General features: G+C 40.3%; 1 pseudogene; it reads left to right on the forward strand.

Annotated features, from left to right (window-relative positions):
- The first annotated feature begins 1888 nt into the window (after nt 1–1888).
- Nucleotides 1889–3264, forward strand: LOC104866023 (annotated as a pseudogene).
- Nucleotides 3265–7201: the final 3937 nt, after the last annotated feature.

Below are 7201 nucleotides of genomic sequence, written 5' to 3' on the forward strand. Positions count from 1 at the left end.
ATACATATTCTGAATTTTCTCATTTCCATTTTTATTTCCAAACTACATTTTAATTTTTTACAAAGACACACACACACACACACACACACACACACACATACAAATATTTCCTCTCATCCATTTGTGTGTGCATGTGTGTGATATGATGGTAAATTTTATATGTGAACTTTGTTAGGACACAGTATCCAGTTTTTGGCTGAATAACAGTCTAGCTGTTTCTATAGGATTTCATTAAAAGAGATTAACATTTAAACCAGTAAACTGAGTAGAGCCTTCCATGATGGGTGTCTATCCAATACAATTACTAGAAAGTCTTAAGAGAAAAGACTAAAGTAGCCTGAAAGAGAAAAACATTCTGCCTCTCAACTCTCTTAACACCCAATATCAACTCTTCTGTTGGACTCCAACTCTCTGCTTTCCCTGCAGATTTCAGACTTGCTAGCCCTCACTGCAGGGGTTTAATCTTTAAAAATCTGTCCTAGCCCTCACTCTTTTAGGTGAGAGAGACCACAAGCAAAATTTCTCTACTGGGTTGAAAGCCACTCAAAATATCTTATCTTTCAATGCATCAACAACAGAGTGTGTTTGCAATTACATCTGCAAGATGGCAGAATAGGAGATTTTGCCCCTCAACCTCCCACTGAAAGACTAATTTGCCAACAGTTTTTGAAAAAATACCTTTGTGAGAAGTTTGGAATTCCATCAAGTACCTATGTAGAGCATAGCTATGAGAAAAGAAAGCATTTAAAGAACAATTTAATCCCAGCACTCAAGAGGCTGGGGCACGAGGATCACCATGAGTTTCAGTTCAGTGTGGACTACAGTCAGGTCAAGGCCAGACTGAACTACATAAGGGAGACCCTGTATTTAAAAAAACAAAATAATTAATAATAATAATAATAATAATAATAATAATAATAATAATAAAGTTTGTTTTATCTGCATCGCCTTTTCTTCATGTTGGCAGATGAAGAAGTACTGAAAGAGATTTCTTCAAGCCACAAATTCAGCTGTGGAAGAAAGAGATCTCAATTAATTTTGGACTTCCTCAGCATTTTGGACCACTCACCAAATAAGAAGGGTGTCATTCCTCACCCAAATCAGAAGGAGTGGAGACATCTCAATCACTTGTGGTAGCTAGGAAAAAGAAAGGGGTTTTCGGTTCTCCTAAACAATCACATGGATTTTAACCCCCAGCCTTGCACCTTGGAAGCAGGCCTCTCTGCCCAAGGTGAAAGGTGCCAGGCTCATTGTCTGCAGACCCCACCTGCCAGCCCAGTCAGAATCTCTGGCCAGGTGAGTGACTGAAGAATTTTCCTGCCAAATCTAGGCTACGTAGCCTGCAAGAGATGAATGCTTTTGGAAATGTACAAACACCAGGAGAAGGTGAGATCAGTCATGAATAATCAGGGAAACATAATAACAACAACTGAGTGAAATAAAGCTCAAATAACACGTCTTAAAGAAATGGAAAGTTATCTAAGATTTAGCTCAGTGGTTCCACTGCCTGCCTTACAAGGGCAAGGATCAGAGTTCGATCCCAGTGCAAAAAAAAAAAAAAAAAAAAAAAAAAAAAAAGGAAAGCAGGGAGAAAAATGGCGACGAGGCCAGGTTGTGTTTGAGTGATTCTTCCAGAGTTGGAGGTGTGTGGGACCGTATGATCCCTGCTGTCAGACATTACACAAATCCGAAAGAGTGGGAGGTTAACTGCTCTGACAGCCAAACTCCAAATGCAAACTTTCCCATCTTTCACCCGGGTTAAAGGCAAATCTTTCAGACAAGATCTAAAAACCACAGCCCAGCTTCCTTGCCTTCCATGGAGCTTCGGAGACTCAAAGCCTGGACAGTAGTTCTGCAGAGAAAGTATTTTGACCTGGGCATTTAGACCTCTCCTATCTCTCCCATGGCTCTAACAATGCTGAGTGGGCATCTCATTAAAGACTCAGGCCCACCTGTGCTGCTGCCCCAGGTTTACAAGGCTCCTTAGCTAGATACTTTCAACTACCAGAACTGCTTCATACAAGATCTCTTTGCCCATCCTTGAGATTTTATTTATCCATGGTACCTATAACCCGAGGGGCAAGGTGTTATACACCTTCCTGGTGGATGAACCTCAAGTATGGCTACAGGGTCCTCTTGCCCAGGCAGTCTACTTTGCCATTCCTGCCAAAGAAGATGCTGAAGGCCTGGCCCAGATGTTCCAGTTGTTCAAGAAGTTTAACCTAGCATGGGAAAGAGTCTGTACCATCTCGATCGATCCCCACTTCCTCCCACAGCCCAATTTAGCCATGGAGTTCGCCACAGCTGAGGTACTGCTCTCAGCTTTCCATATTTGTACACCCCTACAGGGCAAGTTCTATCAACTGTCCCTTGAATGACCTGTGGAGAGGGTGCTTTGGACCTCCGTACTGAGCACCGTGTGCTCAGCCACAGCAGGCAACCTGAGGAAATTTCTTACATTTCTGAGCAGCTGCATCCCCCCAGCCCGACTATCTGAGCTCCACTCACACTGGCTGCTCAGTGTGCGCATCTGGCTAGCCCACCACTGGAGAAGCCAAGTGGAGAGCAGCCGCTGCTTCCAGAGCCTCGAAGTTACCACCCGAATTCTCAGTCAGTTTTTTGGCACCAATGCATCTGAGGGAGAAGGCATGGCCTCCCTATTCCAATACATGCAACAGAACAACAGAGACAAGGCAAGCTTCAGCCTGGGCCTGAGTCCCCAGAACAATCACACCACCTCAGGCACCAGCAATGAAACCCCCCAAGTAGAGCAGCTGCTAGAAGCCAGCATCCAGAATTCCCACAATGCCACCTGCACAGGGCCAGCAGCCCAAATCTGCCTGGGTGAGCTTGCTGTGGTCCAGAAATCTATGCACCTCATTGGCTCTGGCTCAGAAAAGATAAACATCCAGATCCTGGAGGACACCCATAAAGTGCAGCCCTAACCTCCTGCCAGCGGCAGCTGCTACTTTAACCAGGCCTTCCATCTGCCCTGCCGCCACATCCTGGCCATGCTTAGTGCACACCACCAGGTGCTCCAGCCGGACATGCTACCAGCTCAGTGGATGGCAAGCTGTGCCACAAATCCAGACAGCACCCTGGGTAGCAAGTGGAGTGAGACTCTGGATAAGTACTTGGCAGTGACTCTCCTCAATGAGGAGGTGGGTCAACTCTTACAGCACTGTAGCAAAAAGGAGTTCGAGTGGCACCCCGCGGGAACTAGTGGATAGCTGGATCAGCCCGTATGAGCAGGTGCAGCTCTGATTCCTTTTGATGCTCAGAGATGCTAACACATGTATACCTCATAACCTCCCCACCCCCCCACACACACATGAGTTCTGTTTTCATGGCACCTCCTTCCCAAATAAGAACAAGACATCTAGGACAAGAGTCTTCTACTCTACCATAGCCTGCTACTTAGCATATGTCTAGCTCTGTAAGATAGGAGTCAGCAAATGTTTTCTGTAAAGGGCCCAATAGTAAATATTTTAGATTCGATGGTCACATACTGTCTCTTATACATTCTTGGTTTAATTTGACAACTTATTCATAAGATTAAAATGATTGTGAGTTCAAAAGCTCTTATGGAGATGACCCCGGTATAAGATAAGAGATAAGAAATTGAGTGGTGAGGGCTGGGGCTTGGTACTAGCTGCCCCAGTCACAGAAAACTCACCTGATCCATACCCCATGAGTAAGCTGGCGCGGAAGCCCTCCCATAAACCAAGAGGCTGCTCCAGGAGGTGGCTCAGCCCAGCTCCACAGTTTTTCCCTTGATCATCCGAGATCAAGAAAGTTGAATGTTGTGTATATATAAAAAAAAAGAGCAATGGAAAGCAACAAACTGCCTGACAAAGAATTCAAAAATGCTCATCTTAGAGCAGCGAAGTCAAATGCAGTAGATGATGTGAAATAGGAAGAAAGGAGAAACGGGGAGGGGGAAGTGTGAGGGGTGCGGGATGAGAGAGAAGGGAGTGAAATTAAAATGATAAAAAGAAAAACTGGAAACAGTCTTTATAGATAGGGAGGGTTGGCGGGGTTGGCGGGAGGGCAGGGGAAATGGGGAAAATAAGAACCAAGGTGGTTTATGTAAAGGTGCATATTTCCAATGATGAATGTCATTATATTGTATACCTTAAATGTACCAATAAATTCATTTTTTTAAAAAGACAACATAGGTGAAAAAATTAAAATACAAACAGTGATGAATAAAATGTTCAACAAAGAGATAGAAATCTTTAAAAATAAACTAAGTGGAAATTGTGAAGGTGAAGAATAGAATGATCTAAAAAAATCTAAAAGCCTCAACAGCTGAAGTAAAATCAGTGAATTCTAACATAGGTCATTTAGAATAATCCAGTCAGAAAAACACATTTGAAAAAGAACTAAAAAGGATTAAAAAATCCTGAAGGATTTGTGGAATATCTTCAATGAAATTATTATATGCATTATGGGACTCCTACAGGAGAAGAGAAAGATAAATTGGCAGAAAGCTTTTGTAGAAAATACTGATTGAAAATTTTCAAAATCTGGGGAAGGAAATCAGATATGTAAAATATAAAGACCTCAGATTGAGAAACACTTTATAATTAAATTGTCAAAGATCAGACACAATGAGTATTTTGAAAGTAGTCAGAGAATAGCAACTTTAACTGACAAACTTCCATAAAATTACCAGTGGAGTTTTCAGTAGACGCCCTGAAGGCCAGGACAGTGTGATGATATGTCCAATGTGCTACAAGAAAAAGACTGCAAACAAATAACTCACTTGGAAAAGCTGTCGATGCTGTACCTTATACACTAGCTGACTTCACACTCTACACTATGGAGACAGTTTTTTGCCTTACACCTCAACCTAACTTTTGCTGTCCCCAAACTTTCCTTCTGCACATGTTTTAGCCTTCACAGAATTGAAAAGAGTTTAGGTCTTACCCTGGATTAGGCTTCAACTTACAGAAACGCTGTTGCTCTTTTGATCCTCCATCTGCATCACTAAAATTTTGTCTATATGAACAATAAAACTGCTTTGCTCTTTTATCATTTGTGTGTTCACTACAGTACACTTTACATTTCCTGTAACAACCTCTTTGCATTCAAAATTTAGATAAATGTTCCATATGAGGACCTCACCTTTCTGCATGTCGTCTGCACTGTTTGATCATTTATAGCTTTCGATTTAAAGAGAGATATGTTTGATTTATGTATATTTTGGGTTTCTCATATAAGAGAAACTGTATGATTTTTAAGCTCATGTGTCTGGTTTATTTCACTCAGTACTATGAATTCAAGATGCAACCATTTTCCTCCAAATGCTGAAGTTTTTCCCTCTCAATGGCAGGAGTATTCCATTCAGCATAAATGCCACATTTCATTTTATTTATTGATGTATATATAGGCCTCTTACAAGATTTAGCAATTGTGGTATGTGCTGCTCTACATATGGGTATGCAGGTATCACTATAAAAATGATGTCTTTAACTCTTTCGTACCATCTGCCTACAATCAATGTATTTCTTTCACTTTTTTTTTTTTTTTTTTTTTTTTTTTTTTTTTTGGGGCTGGGAATGAAACTTGGGACTTTGCACTTGTGAGGCAGACAGTGGCACCACTGAGATAAATCCCCGACCCCTACAATCAATGTATTTCTTATTAACTGCAAACATGTACTAATAGAAGTTTTTTTTTAATAGAGAGATATATACACAACTCTTTCTTAGAGACCACTTCAGGGTTAATTGGACTAATTTCAATGTTATTGGGTCTCTGAGAATAAAGAGGCCTGAGAAAATGGACAAAAATGGGAATAGTCAGTGAGGCAGACAGCACACACAACATTTTTAAATCAGATTCTCTGTCTTATAGGGGGACAGTTTGTGGCATCGAAACAACAGCATCAAGGATCACTGCTCACACACCATCATAATAGACATAATAATAATGAAAACATTTTAAATATTACAAGAATCATCAAAATGTGCAAGATTTTCAAAGTGAGCAAACATTATTCAAAAATCCTGCCTATATATGTGTTCAACTCACGATTGTCACAAACCCTCTCTGTTTAAAAAATATATCATTAAAGCACAGTAAATACAGCACAACAAAGAATAACCTCCTCGTACTGACACAGGAATTTAATAGCAATCAATGCCTTTTTGGAAAGGAAAGTTCTCAAAAACCACCTGAATTTATACTCAAAGGAAATAGAAAAAAATTTTAAACTAAGCCCAATGTTAAATAAAGATAGGAAATAATAAATATTAGAGTAGAAATATATGAAATAAAGACTAGAAAAGCCACAGGAATTATTGAGGAATCAGAAGGTTGAATCCTGAAAATTGTTTGCTTGTTTGTTTTTACATCAACAAACACCACTGTGCTAAGAGAGGAGAAAAGGCTCAAATAAAATCAGAAATTAAAGGAGATACCTTACAAGGAGGTTTGCTGTTGTTGTTGTTGTTGTTGTTGTTGTTGTTGTTGAGATCATAGGGGACTACTATGAGCAATTAGACATCAACAATTGGACATCATAGAAGAAATAGATAAATTCCTAGAAATATAACCTATTGAGACCAAATCAAGAAATAGAATGCCTAAACCTACCAATGACAAATAAAAGAGGTGCATCAATGCCACCTATAAAAAATTCTGCTTAGTCTTTTATTCTCTTTCCTTTGGTGTCCTGAGATACACACACTCAGCCTCTTTCTACTGTCTGAGACTCCTCCTGGGTGTCTGCTTCCAGACCCTTCCAACTTTCCCAAGTCCAATGCATCCTTCACTCACTTGGGATTCTCTTCAAAAATATTCTCTCTCTCTCTCTCTCTCTCTCTCTCTCTCTCTCTCTCTCTCTCTCTCACACACACACACACACACACACACACACACACACACACCAGGAGCCCTGCAATAAAATATGGAATGGCTTTCCTTTGTCTGGAGTCCCTTTAAGCTGCCATTCATATCTACTTATTAATATCATAGTAAATTCTCTTAATACATTTCCTATTTGAAAACATCTTTTTTAGGAAAAAATGGAAACAAAGTCTTTGTAAATAGGGAAGGGTACAGGGGGTGAAGGGAGAGCAGGGGAATGGGAAAAAATAAGAATCAAGACACATCATGTAAAGGTACAACATCCCAATGATGAATGTAACTGTACTGTACACATAAAATGTACCAATAAACTCAGTGAAAAAGT

Source organism: Fukomys damarensis, unplaced genomic scaffold (assembly GCF_012274545.1).
Source record: "Fukomys damarensis isolate Sample0158 unplaced genomic scaffold, DMR_v1.0_HiC HiC_scaffold_18, whole genome shotgun sequence".
NCBI classification, from domain to species: Eukaryota; Metazoa; Chordata; class Mammalia; order Rodentia; family Bathyergidae; genus Fukomys; species Fukomys damarensis.